A 14,530-nucleotide genomic window follows, 5' to 3' on the forward strand; every position below is an offset into this window, starting at 1 on the left:
CACGGCAAACCGAGAAACCCACGGCAAACCGAGAAACCCACGGCAAACCGAGAAACCCACGGCAAACCGAGAAACCCACGGCAAACCGAGAATATCGCAAGTCGAAATGCATTGACTACACGCGATCACGTGGCTGAGGAGCTGCGGGTCGCTACAGTTTCTGCGGTTTGCACCAGTGCAAAGTTGAAGCATCGTAAGCTGGGCAGCACTCGTACCGTGAATGCTTTGAGTCTGAAATATCATCCAGACAATGCTGTGCGTTCTCATTCTCAACTTCCCTCCTTGGTAACAAAAGGGTTTTTTTGGTGATTAATGTCTCCTGGTTTTCCATTCAGCTGCTTCTTTTTATTGAAACTCAGTCTAATCACAATAAATAAAGCACAACCCAATAAGTTTTTATTTGGTATTAGTTTTATTTATTGTGAGTCGGTGTTTCAATAAAAGCAGGTGAATGGACCGCCAGCCATCTAACGGAACATGGGAACAGATCAAGGCTGCTTATTGCTTTATAAAACGTGAGTAATTGCAGGTAGACTACGCGTGGACTTGCTGCTGTGATCTCACGCTGAACATTGACCTCTAACTTCAGATAGCCCCTGCTTCCCCTCTCTATCTCCTCCCCCTTCCCAATTCTCCCACTAGTCTTCCTGTCTCCGACTACATCCTATCTCTGTCCCGCCCCCTCCCCTGACATCAGTCTGAAGAAGGGTCTCGACCCGAAACATCAACTATTCCTTCTCTCCCGAGATGCTGCCTGACCCACTGAGTTACTCCAGCATTTTGTGTCTACCTTTGATTTAAACCAGCATCTGCAGGTGTTTTTTTCTCCTACTAACTGCCCAGGGTGTTCTCAGGCTCAACACTGGAGCTTTACAGAAGAAAAATATTCAAGCAGAATGCGACACCAGACTTCAGAGTTATGATGTATGGTAATTCTGCATTTAATCATGGAACCACTCGTGATAGATTGGAGGCGGTTGCTTCTTTGAGCTGTAGATTATTAATGTTTCCAGCAAAACTTCACTTGATGCCTTTTAAACCAGTGCTGTAAGTCAGAGTGCAACATTCAGGAGTTAGCTTGTGCGTTTGTTCATGATGTCACATTGAGGGGAGATATTTATCATAGTCCATGCACTAGCCCTGATAAGCAGGACCTCACACAAACCTGCTGCCCCATCCCCACACACACACACACACACACACACACACACACACACACACACACAAGGCTGCTGCCCCATCCCCACACACACACACACACACACACAAGGCTGCTGCCCCATCCCCCCACACACACACACACACACACACACACACACACACACACACACACACACACACACACACACACACACACACACACACACACACAAACCTGCTGCCCCATCCCCACGCACACACACACACACACACACACACAAGGCTGCTGCCCCATCCCCACGCACACACACACACACACACACACACACACACAAGGCTGCTGCCCCATCCCCACGCACACACACACACACACACACACAAACCTGCTGCCCCATCCCCACGCACACACACACACACACACACACATACAATGCCTCTGCCCCATCCCCACGCACACACACACACACACACACACACATACAATGCCTCTGCCCCATCCCCACGCACACACACACACACACACACACACAAACCTGCTGCCCCATCCCCACGCACACACACACACACACAAGGCTGCTGCCCCATCCCCGCGCACACACACACACACACACACACACACACACACACAAACCTGCTGCCCCATCCCCACGCACACACACACAAGGCTGCTGCCCCATCCCCGCGCACACACACACACACACACACACACACACACACACACACACACACACACACACACACACACACACACACACACACACACACAAACCTGCTGCCCCATCCCCACGCACACACACACACACACACACACACACACACACACACACACACACACACACACACACACACACACACACACACACAAACCTGCTGCCCCATCCCCACGCACACACACACACACACATACAATGCCTCTGCCCCATCCCCACACACACACACACACACACACACACACACACACACACACACACACACACACACAAACCTGCTGCCCCATCCCCACACACACACACACACACACACACACACACAAGGCTGCTGCCCCATCCCCACGCACACACACACACACACACACACACACACAAGGCTGCTGCCCCATCCCCACGCACACACACACACACACACACACAAACCTGCTGCCCCATCCCCACGCACACACACACACACACACATACAATGCCTCTGCCCCATCCCCACGCACACACACACACACACACACACATACAATGCCTCTGCCCCATCCCCACGCACACACACACACACACACACACACAAACCTGCTGCCCCATCCCCACGCACACACACACACACACACACACAAGGCTGCTGCCCCATCCCCGCGCACACACACACACACACACACACACACACACACACACACACACACACACAAACCTGCTGCCCCATCCCCACGCACACACACACAAGGCTGCTGCCCCATCCCCACGCACACACACACACACAAACTGCTGCCCCATCCCCACGCACACACACACACACACACACATACAATGCCTCTGCCCCATCCCCACGCACACACACACACACACACAAGGCTGCTGCCCCATCCCCACGCACACACACAAACCTGCTGCCCCATCCCCACGCACACACACACACACACATACAATGCCTCTGCCCCATCCCCACACACACACACACACACACACACACACAATGCCTCTGCCCCATCCCCCCACACACACACACACACACACACACAAGGCTGCTGCCCCATCCCCACGCACACACAGACAAACACACACACACACACACACACACAAACCTGCTGCCCATCCCCACGCACACACACACACACACACAATGCCTCTGCCCCATCCCCACACACACACACACACACACACACACACACAATGCCTCTGCCCCATCCCCACACACACACACACACACACAAGGCTGCTTCCCATCCCCACGCTCACACACACACACACACAAGACTGGTGCTCCATGTCCACGATCTCACACAAGCCTGCTGCCCCATCCCCACACACACACACACAAGGCTGCTGCCCCATCCCCACGCTCACACACACACACACACACACACACACAATGCCTCTGCCCCATCCCCCCACACACACACACACACAATGCGTCTGCCCCATCCCCCCCCCCACACACACACACACACACACACACACACACACACACACACACACACACACACACACAATGCCTCTGCCCCATCCCCACACACACACACACACACACACACACACACACACACACACACACACACACACACACACACACACACACACACACACACAAGGCTGCTTCCCATCCCCACGCTCACACACACACAAACCTGCTGCCCCATCCTCACGCACACACACACACAAGACTGGTGCCCCATGTCCACGATCTCACACAAGCCTGCTGCCCCATGTCCACTTGCTCCAGTGGTCTTCACTCAGACCCTTGTGTTGTGGAACTGTAGGAGCTGCTGCCCCGACTCGTGTTGTTGGCCGAGTTTGCAGAGGCATTGTTTAGTTTTGTTCAGTTTAGAGATACAGCGCGGAAACAGGCCCTTCGGCCCACCGGGTCCGCGCCGACCAGCGATCCCCTCACATTAACACTATCCTACACCCACTAGGGACAATTTTTACATTTACCAAGCCAGTTAACCTACAAACCTGCACGTCTTTGGAGTGTGGGAGGAAACCGAAGATCTCGGAGAAAGCCCTCGCAGGTCACGGGGAGAACGTACAAACTCCGTACAGACAGCACCCGTAGTCGGGATGGAACCCGGGTCTCCAGCGCTGCATTCGCTGTAAGGCAGCAACTCTACCGCTGCCCAGCTAGCGTGTGGACAGCCAGTGGACGCCGCTGGGCAGCGAGTCAGAACGGCGCGGGATTAATGTTAGATTGTGATGGGGGGGTAGAGCTTGTGTCAGGAGGTGCCCACTCTCAGCTTGATGATTCTGGTGCACGCTGTCTGTGTGATCGCTGTCTGCCCAGGGGACTGGGTAAATGGGGGAGACTGGTGCATGCTGTCTGTGTGGTCGCTGTCTGCCCAGGAGACTGGTGCACGCTGTGTGTGCTGCCAGGGTGACTGGGTAAATGGGGGAGACTGGTGCACACTGTCTGTGTGATCGCTGTCTGCCCAGGGGACTGGGTAAATGGGGGAGACTGGTGCATGCTGTGTGCCCAGTCGCTGTGCTGCCCAGGGGACTGGGTAAATGGGGGAGACTAGTGCACACTGTCGGTGGTGTCAGGGTGACTGGGTAAATGGAGACTAGTGCGCATTGTCTGTGTGATCGCTGTCTGCCCAGGAGACTGGGTAAATGGGTGGCTGGTGCACGCTGTGTGTGGTCGTGCGACCCAGGAGACTGGTGCACACTGTCTGTGCTGCCAGGGTGACTGGGTAAATGGGGGAGACTGGTGCACGCTGTGTGTGCTGCCAGGGTGACTGGGTAAATGGAGAAGACTGTTCATAAAAGGCAAACAGAATTCAAGGGTTTCTAAATGTTTATATAATGAGTGCTCTGAAACTAATGACATTGTGATTGGTTCCGTACATCATCTCTCACACACTCACTAATCTCACTTCATTTTCCACTCTTGATCGAGCCCTCTCTCCTTCCTCCAACCAAGTGCAATTGATCAAGAACGCCTTGTGTATCTCTCCTTGCTGGACTTGCAATCGTTTCAGTCAGTATCAGAATAACTGGAATTCTACATCACTATAGAGTTCCTGCATCTTATTTTCCTGCAAATGTTTTTCTCTCTCCTCAATTCAAGTCAAGTCAAATTTATTTGTCACATACACATACACGATGTGCAGTGAAATGAAAGTGGCAATGCCTGCGGGTTGTGCACAAAAAGAATTACAGTTACAGCATATACATAAAGTTAATAAGTTACTATTAGTGTCGACAAAAATTTAGTCTCTGGGGTTATAAAAGTTGACAGTCCTGATGGCCTGTGGGAAGAAGCTCCATCTCATCCTCTCCGTTTTCACTGCGTGACAGCGGAGGCGTTTGCCTGATCGTAGCATCTGGAACAGTCCGTTACTGGGGTGGCAGGGGTCCCACATGATCTTGCTTGCTCTGGATCTGCACCCCCTGATGTATAGGTCCTGCAGGGGGGCGAGTGTAGTTCCCATGGTGTGTGTAATTCTGCCGAACGCACTACTCTCTGCAGGGCCATCCTGTCCTGGGCAGAGCTGTTCCCAAACCAGACTGTAATGTTGCCGGACAGGATGCTCTCTACAGCCCCAGAGTAGAAGCAATGAAGGATCCTCAGAGACACTCTGAATTTCCTCAGTTGTCTAAGGTGGTAAAGGCGCTGCTTAGCCTTACCCACCAGTGCGGCAATGTGCGTTGCCCACGTCAGATCCTCTGCGATGCGGACTCCCAAGTATTTAAAACTGCTCACCCTATCCACAATAGACCCATTTATCTCCTCACTCCCATTTTAGTGTTGTTTATTGTCATGTGCACTGAGGTACAGTGAAAGGCTTTTGTTAAGTGCTATCCGCTCAGCAGAAATAGCATAGATGATTACAATCGAGCTGTTCACAGTGTACACATACATGATAAGGGAATAACAAAGTCCGATCAAGGATAGTCCGAGGGTCACCAATGAGGTAGATAGTAGTTCAGCACTGCTCTCTGGTTGTGGTACGATGGTTCAGTTGCCTCATAACAGCTGGGAAGAAACAGTCCCTGAACCTGGAGGTGTGCGTTTTCACACTTCTGTACCTCTTGCCCGATGGGAATGTGGAAGCAAGGAACTGCAGATGCTGGCTTACAAAAAAAGACACCAAGTGTTGGAGTAACTGGATTGTTCAGGCAGCATCCCTGGAGAAGGTGAAATGTGTGCCTGAAAGGTGACCCCTCCTCTATTTCTACCTAATTCTATCCAGGTAACTTCTGCCTAGTGTTAATCACAGCACCATTGCCCTGTCCTGTCCTCACCCCCTAGTGTTGTTCATGGCACCATTGCCCTGTCCTGCCCTCACCCCTAGTGTTGTTCACGGCACCATTGCCCTGTCCTGCCCTCACCCCCTGTGTTAATCACAGCACCATTGCCCTGTCCTGTCCTCACCCCTAGTGATGTTCACGGCACCATTGTGCTGCCCTCACCCCCTGTGTTGTTCACGGCACCATTGACCTGTCCTGCCCTCACCCCTTGTCCTGCCCTCACCCCTTGTGTTAATCACGGCACCATTGCCCTGTCCTGTCCTCACCCCCTGTGTTGTTCACGGCACCATTGCCCTGTCCTGCCCTCACCCCTTGTCCTGCCCTCACCCCTTGTGTTAATCACGGCACCATTGCCCTGTCCTGTCCTCACCTCCTAGTGTTGTTCACGGCACCATTGCCCTGTCCTGCCCTCACCCCTTGTCCTGCCCTCACCCCTTGTGTTAATCATGGCACCATTGCCCTGTCCTGTCCTCACCTCTTGATATTGAGGAAAGATCTCTTAGCTGTGAATGTGGAAACAAGGAACATGCAGATGCTGGTTTACAAAACAAAAAGACACAAAGTGCTGGAGTAACTCAATGGTTCAGGCAGCATCCCTGGAGAAGGTGAACAGGTGATGTTTTGGGTGGGGACCCTGTAGCTGAGAAAGCGCCCTGCTCTCTCCGTCTGTTAATGTCCCAGTCAGTTACGGCACCACATCCCAGTCTTGTGTTGCCATTCGTCACTTGTCCATGCTAGCCCACCTCAGCCACCCCCTCTCCAGCATCACCTCACAACAGCCCTTCTCCTGACCTCGGCTTCACTCAATGACTCTTTGCTTTCTTGTCACTTGTACTTCTGTGGTCATGCTTCATGCCTGTCTGACTGCCCAGCTTTGCTGACTCCCTTGTGAATGTGAATGTAACTGCTGTGAAGGAGTGAGCTCCAGGGTCTCCCGCAGCACAAGCCCCCAGTCCCTGACTGACCCTCCAGCCCCTCCACACCTTCACTACTCTCTGACTGAAAAAGTTCTTCCTCATCTCCGTTCTAAATGGCCTACCCCTTATTTTTAAACTGTGGCCCCTCGTGTCCCTGTGACTGACCCTCGTGTCCCTGTGACTGACCCTCGTGTCCCTGTGACTGACCCTCGTGTCCCTGTGACTGACCCTCGTGTCCCTGTGACTGACCCTCGTGTCTGACCCTCCAGCCCCTGTGTCTGACCCTCGTGTCCCTGCTACTGACCCTCCAGCCCCTACTACTGACCCTCCAGCCCCTACTACTGACCCTCCAGCCCCTGTGTCTGACCCTCGTGTCCCTGTGTCTGACCCTCCAGCCCCTACTACTGACCCTCCAGCCCCTGCTACTGACCCTCCAGCCCCTGCTACTGACCCTCCAGCCCCTGTGTCTGACCCTCGTGTCCCTGTGTCTGACCCTCCAGCCCCTACTACTGACCCTCCAGCCCCTGCTACTGACCCTCCAGCCCCTGCTACTGACCCTCCAGCCCCTGTGACTGACCCTCCAGCCCCTGTGTCTGACCCTCGTGTCCCTGCTACTGACCCTCATGTCCCTGCTACTGACCCTCGTGTCCCTGTGATTGACCCTCCAGTCCCTGTGACTGACCCTCGTGTCCCTGTGACTGACCCTCGTGTCCCTGTGACTGACCCTCGTGTCCCTGTGACTGACAATAGACAATAGGTGCAGGAGTAGGCCATTCAGCCCTTCGAGCCAGCACCGCCATTCAATGCGATCATGGCTGATCACTCTCAATCAGTACCCCCGTTCCTGCCTTCTCCCCATACCCCCTCACTCCGCTATCCTTAAGAGCTCTATCCAGCTCTCTCTTGAAAGCATCCAACGAACTGGCCTCCACTGCCTTCTGAGGCAGAGAATTCCACACCTTCACCACTCTCTGACTGAAAAAGTTCTTCCTCATCTCCGTTCTAAATGGCCTACCCCTTATTTTTAAACTGTGGCCCCTCGTGTCCCTGTGTCTGACCCTCGTGTCCCTGACTGCCCCTCGTGTCCCTGTGACTGACCCTCGTGTCCCTGTGACTGACCCTCGTGTCCCTGTGTCTGACCCTCGTGTCCCTGTGACTGACCCTCGTGTCCCTGTGACTGACCCTCGTGTCCCTGCTACTGACCCTCGTGTTCCTGCTACTGACCCTCGTGTCCCTGCTACTGACCCTCGTGTCCCTGTGACTGACCCTCGTGTCCCTGCTACTGACCCTCGTGTCCCTGTGACTGACCCTCGTGTCCCTGTGACTGACCCTCGTGTCCCTGCTACTGCCCCTCGTGTCCCTGTGACTGACCCTCGTGTCCCTGTGACTGACCCTCGTGTCCCTGCTACTGCCCCTCGTGTCCCTGTGACTGACCCTCGTGTCCCTGTGACTGACCCTCGTGTCCCTGTGACTGACCCTCGTGTCCCTGTGACTGACCCTCGTGTCCCTGACTGACCCTCGTGTCCCTGTGACTGACCCTCGTGTCCCTGTGACTGACCCTCGTGTCCCTGACTGACCCTCGTGTCCCTGACTGACCCTCGTGTCCCTGTGACTGACCCTCGTGTCCCTGTGACTGACCCTCGTGTCCCTGTGTCTGACCCAGGGCTGGTGTGTGTCCACTGACCGCTGGCCTGAGTGGAGATGCCCTGTCTCTGCCTTACTCTGCTCCTGTTGAAAGCAGCATCATCTTTAATAAACCTGAGCTTTTGCAGCAAATCCCCGTGATCTGATTGAATCGAGCTGATCTTGCATCTTCAATCTGCTGATTCTCCTGATCGCAGCAGTGTAGAACGTCCTGAGGGATGTGTTTGTAGAGATAGCTGACCATGTCAAATATACCCCCTCCCCGGGGAATGGAGTACTTCATTAGTTGGTAGTCATTATCTTTTACTTGTGTTGCTTTTCATTCACTTTGTTTGGAAGCAAGCCAAGGTGTGAATACTGCTTCTAGTTTAAGTCACATTGCTTTTCCCTGCTTGTGCACAGTTTGCATGGAACAAACTACCTGCTTATCATTTTACTGAGTTTACAAATGGATTTTTGCTTTCCTTTGCCAATCTTTTGCTGCCAGTTTGTAAAGAAATATCAAGTGTGGTGCTGACTTTGGTTACGTTTCCACATTGCTCTGGGTGTTGGCTGGATTATTTACTCTCAATTCTCAGCCCCACGTTTTGGGAAGAACGGAGGCAAGGTTTGCAGGAGGCATTCGCCATTGTGGAATGGCCAGTGTGCCCAGCCTCATCCACGCACCACCTTCAGGCTGATAATCCCATTGTGTCTGCCCATCTCCCACGCCTCCCCTCTGTAAATGAGCCCATCCAAACCTGGCCCAGGCTGCCTGGGAGCCTTTCATGCCACGCCCGCAGTCCCACGCCCACGTCCCGTGACCAAGCCCGCGTCCCGTAACCACGCCCGCGGTCCCATGAACACGCCCACGTCCCGTGACCGGTCCCATCACCACGCCCACGTCCCGTGACCAAGCCCGCGGTCCCATGACCACGCCCACGTCCTGCGACCAGTCCCATGACCACGCCCGCGGTCCCATGACCACGCCCACGTCCTGCGACCAGTCCCGTGACCACGCCCGCGGTCCCATGACCACGCCCACGTCCTGCGACAGGTCCCATGACCACACCCGCTGTCCCATGACCACGCCCACGCCCTGCGACAGGTCCCATGACCACGCCCACGGTCCCATGACCACGCCCACGTCCCGTGAGCGGTCCCATGACCAAGTCCGCGGTCCCATGACCACGCCCACGTCCCGTGACCGGTCCCATGACCAAACCCACGGTCCCATGACCAAGTCCGCGGTCCCATGACCACGCCCACGTCCCGTGACCGGTCCCATGACCAAACCCACGGTCCCATGACCAAGCTCACGGCCCCGCAGGCTTGGTCATGGGACTGTGGGCTTGGTCACTGCCTCCTTAATGCAGGTATAATACAGCTCGCAGCACCTGGGCTTTCCCCCAATCTTTCCATCACCTTTGGAAACTTTTATTGCTGTTTATCAACATGAGGATCAAAGTTGTGCCAATGAAAGTCACAGAATCCATTATGAGACTGAGGAACAAGAATAAAACAGTCAGAGACATCAACCAAACCTTGGGCTGACCAAAATCAACTGTTTGGAACATCAGCAGCACCAGAGAGCTGCACCCTGGGGTGTCAATCCATACTGTGGCTTCACCCCCAGCCCCAGCCCCACCCCCCCTTCTCCCCCTCCCCCCCCTCCCTCCTCCCCCTGCCTCCCGCCCCCCCCTTCTCCCCCTCCCTCCTCCCCCCCTCCCCCCACCCCCTCCAGAGACTGCAAGCCCGTGACCACCTGTAGCTCAGTGCCATTGCTGCCCCCTCCCCAGGGGAGAGCATAGACTTTGTCCGTCCAGTTGTGATGGTCTGGGGAGTGTGGAGCGGGACTGACCACACACCCCCTCCCCCCTCCTCCCCCTCCCTCTCCCCCTCCCTCTCCCCCCCTCCCTCTCCCCTCCCTCCCTCTCCCCCCTCCTCTCCCTCTCCCCCTCCCTCTCCCCCTCCCTCTCCCCCTCCCTCTCCCCCTCCCTCTCCCCCTCCCCCTCCCTCTCCCCCTCCCTCTCCCCCTCCCTCTCCCCCTCCCTCTCCCCCCTCCCTCTCCCCCTCCCTCTCCCCCTCCCTCTCTCCCTCCCTCTCCCCTCCCCCTCCCTCTCCCCCTCCCCCTCCCTCTCCCCCTCCCCCTCCCTCTCCCCCTCCCTCTCCCCCTCCCTCTCCCCTCCCTCTCTCCCTCCCTCTCCCCCTCCCCCTCCCCCTCCCCCTCCCTCTCCCCCTCCCTCTCCCCACTCCCTCTCCCTCTCCCCCTCCCTCTCCCCCTCCCTCTCCCCCTCCCTCTCCCCCCTCCCTCTCCCTCCTCCCTCTCCCCTCCCTCTCTCTCCCCTCCCTCTCTCTCCCCCTCCTCTCCCCCTCCCCTCCTCTCCCCTCCCCTCCTCTCCCCCCTCCCCTCCTCTCCCCCTCCCCCCTCCTCTCCCCCTCCCCCCTCCTCTCCCCCTCCCTCCCCCCCTCCCTCTCCCCCTCCCTCTCCCCCCCTCCCTCTCTCTCCCCCCTCCTCTCCCTCTCCCCCTCCCCCTCCCTCTCCCCCCTCCCTCTCCCCCTCCCTCACCCCCCCTCCCTCTCCCCTCCCTCTCTCTCCCCCCTCCTCTCCCTCTCCCCCTCCCTCTCCCCCTCCCCCTCCCTCTCCCCCTCCCTCTCCCTCTCCCTCTCCCTCTCCCTCTCCCTCTCCCCCTCCCTCTCCCCCTCCCTCTCCCTCTCCCCCCTCCCTCTCCCCCCCTCCCTCTCCCCTCCCTCTCTCTCCCCCTCCTCTCCCTCTCCCCCTCCCTCTCCCTCTCCCTCTCCCCCCTCCCTCTCCCCTCCCTCACTCTCCCCCCTCCCCCTCCCTCTCCCTCTCCCCCTCCCCCCTCCTCTCCCCCTCCCCCTCCTCCCCCCCTCCCTCTCCCCCTCCCTCTCCCCCCCCTCCCTCTCCCCTCCCTCTCTCTCCCCCCTCCTCTCCCTCTCCCCCTCCCCCTCCCTCTCCCCCTCCCCCTCTCTCTCCCCCCTCCTCTCCCCCTCCCTCTCCCCCTCCCTCTCCCTCTCCCCCTCCCTCTCCCCCTCCCTCTCCCCCTCCCTCTCCCCCTCCCTCTCCCCCTCCCCCTCCCTCTCCCCCCTCCCTCTCCCCCCTCCCTCTCCCCCCTCTCTCTCCCCCCTCCCTCTCCCCCTCCCTCTCCCCTCTCTCTCCCCCCTCCCTCTCCCCTCCCTCTCTCTCCCCACTCCTCTCTCCCCTCCCTCTCTCTCCCCCTCCCCTCCTCTCCCCCCTCCCCTCCTCTCCCTCTCTCCCTCCTCTCCCTCTCCCCCTCCTCCCTCCTCTCCACCTCCCCCCTCCTCTCCCCCTCCTCCCTCCTCTCCACCTCCCCCTCCTCTCCCCCTCCCCCTCCTCTCCCCTCCCCCTCCTCTCTCCCTCCCCCCTCCTCTCCCCCTCCCCCCTCCTCTCCCCCTCCCCCCTCCTCTCCCCCTCCCTCTCCTCCTCTCCCTCCTCCCCCTCCTCTCCCCCTCCCCCTCCTCTCCCCTCCCCCTCCTCTCCCCCCTCCTCTCCCCCTCCCCCCTCCTCTCCCCCTCCCCCTCCTCTCCCTCCTCCCCCTCCTCTCCTCTCCCCCCTCCTCTCCCCTCCCCCTCTCCTCCCCCTCCCCTCCCCTCCTCTTCCTCCCCCTCCTCCCCTCTCCTCTCCCCTCTTCCCCCCTCCTCTCCCCTCCCCCCCTCCCCCCTCCCCTCCCCCCCCCTCGCCCCCCTCCCTGTCTGTGGGGTGTGGAGTGGGACTGACCCGGCACCCCGCGTGGCACTGGTGTTCAGCTGCGTTGTGTGTGCCCTGGCCACACTGGTCAGCGTGGGTCTGGAGTCAGTGTGGGTCTACTGCGAACACGTTGGGCAGACTGCAGTGGGTCAAGGCTGGGGGGGGTCAAGGCTGGCTGGGGCTGGTCAGCGTGGGTCTGGAGTCAGTGTGGGTCTACTGCGAACACGTTGGGGAGACTGCAGTGGGTCAAGGCTGGGGGGGGTCAAGGCTGGCTGGGGCTGGTCAGCGTGGGTCTACTGTGGGTCAAGGCTAGCCTCACTGGTCAGCCTGGGTCTACTGTGGACACGTTGGGCAGACTGCAGTGGGTCAAGGCTGGCTGAGGCTGGAGTCAGCAGGTGCCATCACCAGCGCCAAAGCTTGACCATGCGGGATGTTGGAGCTGCTGGACTGTGGCCGTTGGCCGAGGGTCGCTGGCGTGTCTGGCGCGGGTGGTGGTGCTGGTGAAGTGTGAGTTTCAGGGAATGCGTTGCACAGTAAATCTCCATCTCCTGAGGGCAGCCAGACGCTGCATGGAATGAATGATGATCGTTGCAGGGTCATTACAAGCTTGGTTGGCCATTGGATCGTGCTTGTTACCCTGCCCCCCCCTCTGTACACTGCTGTCTGGAACGTATAGTGGAGATGCTCCTGACCCATACAGTCACTCCCCCCATCCCCTGCCCCCCCTCATCCCCTGCCCCCCCCCTCATCCCCTGCCCCCCCCTCATCCCCTGCCCCCCCCTCATCCCCTGCCCCCCCTCATCCCCTGCCCCCCCCTCATCCCCTGCCCCCCCCTCATCCCCTGCCCCCCCCTCATCCCCTGCCCCCCCCTCATCCCCTGCCCCCCCTCATCCCCTGCCCCCCCTCATCCCCTGCCCCCCCTCATCCCCTGCCCCCCCCCTCATCCCCTGCCCCCCCCTCATCCCCTGCCCCCCCCTCATCCCCTGCCCCCCCCCATCCCCTGCCCCCCCCTCATCCCCTGCCCCCCCCTCATCCCTGCCCCCCCCCTCATCCCCTGCCCCCCCCTCATCCCCTGCCCCCCCTCATCCCCTGCCCCCCCCTCATCCCCTGCCCCCCCCTCATCCCCTGCCCCCCCTCATCCCCTGCCCCCCCCTCATCCCTGCCCCCCCCTCATCCCCTGCCCCCCCCCCTCATCCCCTGCCCCCCCCTCATCCCCTGCCCCCCCCCCATCCCCTGCCCCCCCCTCCCCCCATCTCCTGCCCCCCTTCCTGCACCAGTTAATTCCACACTCATAACCAACACAATCTTTATTTGAACTCTGTTCCTGGATAGTCAATGGGGGTCTCATGATTATCAGGGCAGTCATTTCATGCATCGGATAAAAACTGCAGATGCCGGTTTAAATCGAAGGAAGTCTGAAGAAGGGTTTCGTCCCGAAACGTCACCCATTCCTTCTCTCCAGAGACGCTGCCTGTCCTGCTGAGTTACTCCACCACTCTGTGTTGACTAGTAATTTCACACCACCACCGTTCCCTGGTGCCCAGAGGTCAGCTGTGACATATCTCTCTCCCTCTCCCTCCTCCCCTCCCCCTCCCCCTCCCCTTCCCTCTCCCTCTCCCTCTCCCTCTCCCTCTCCCTCTCCCTCTCCCTCTCCCTCTCTCCCCCTCCCCCTCTCCCTCCCCCTCCCCCTCTCCCTCCCCCTCCCCCTCTCCCTCCCCCTCTCTCCCTCTCCCTCCCCCTCTCTCCCACTCTCCCTCCCCCTCTCTCCCTCTCCCTCCCCCTCTCCCTCCCCCTCTCCCTCCCCCTCTCTCCCTCTCCCTCCCCCTCTCTCCCACTCTCCCTCCCCCTCTCTCCCTCTCCCTCCCCCTCCCCCTCTCCCTCCCCCTCTCTCCCTCCCCCTCTCTCCCACTCTCCCTCCCCCTCTCCCTCTCCCTCCCCCTCCCCCTCTCCCACTCCCCTCTCCCCCCTCCCTCCCTCCCCCCTCCCTCTCCCTCCCTCCCCCTCCCTCTCCCTCTGTTGTGAAGACACCCATCACCTCTCGGGTGAATGGCCCACTGCCTCTCTGCCCAAAGTGTGAGCCTGGGGGCTGAGCTCACACTAATAACCGTGATCACAGATGCAAGGCTCTGTGAATCAATGCAATCAGGCAGCCTAATGGAACATCATTGAAT

At 58.6% G+C, this 14,530-nt stretch overlaps 1 protein-coding gene across 1 annotated transcript in view; it reads left to right on the top strand.

Annotated features, from left to right (window-relative positions):
• hsf2bp (heat shock transcription factor 2 binding protein) overlaps positions 1 to 14,530 on the top strand; it is a 118,240-nt gene that overhangs the window by 38,856 nt on the left and 64,854 nt on the right. The gene's annotated exons all lie outside the window — the stretch shown is intronic.

The sequence above is a fragment of the Rhinoraja longicauda genome, chromosome 12 (assembly GCF_053455715.1).
Source record: "Rhinoraja longicauda isolate Sanriku21f chromosome 12, sRhiLon1.1, whole genome shotgun sequence".
NCBI classification, from domain to species: domain Eukaryota; kingdom Metazoa; phylum Chordata; class Chondrichthyes; order Rajiformes; family Arhynchobatidae; genus Rhinoraja; species Rhinoraja longicauda.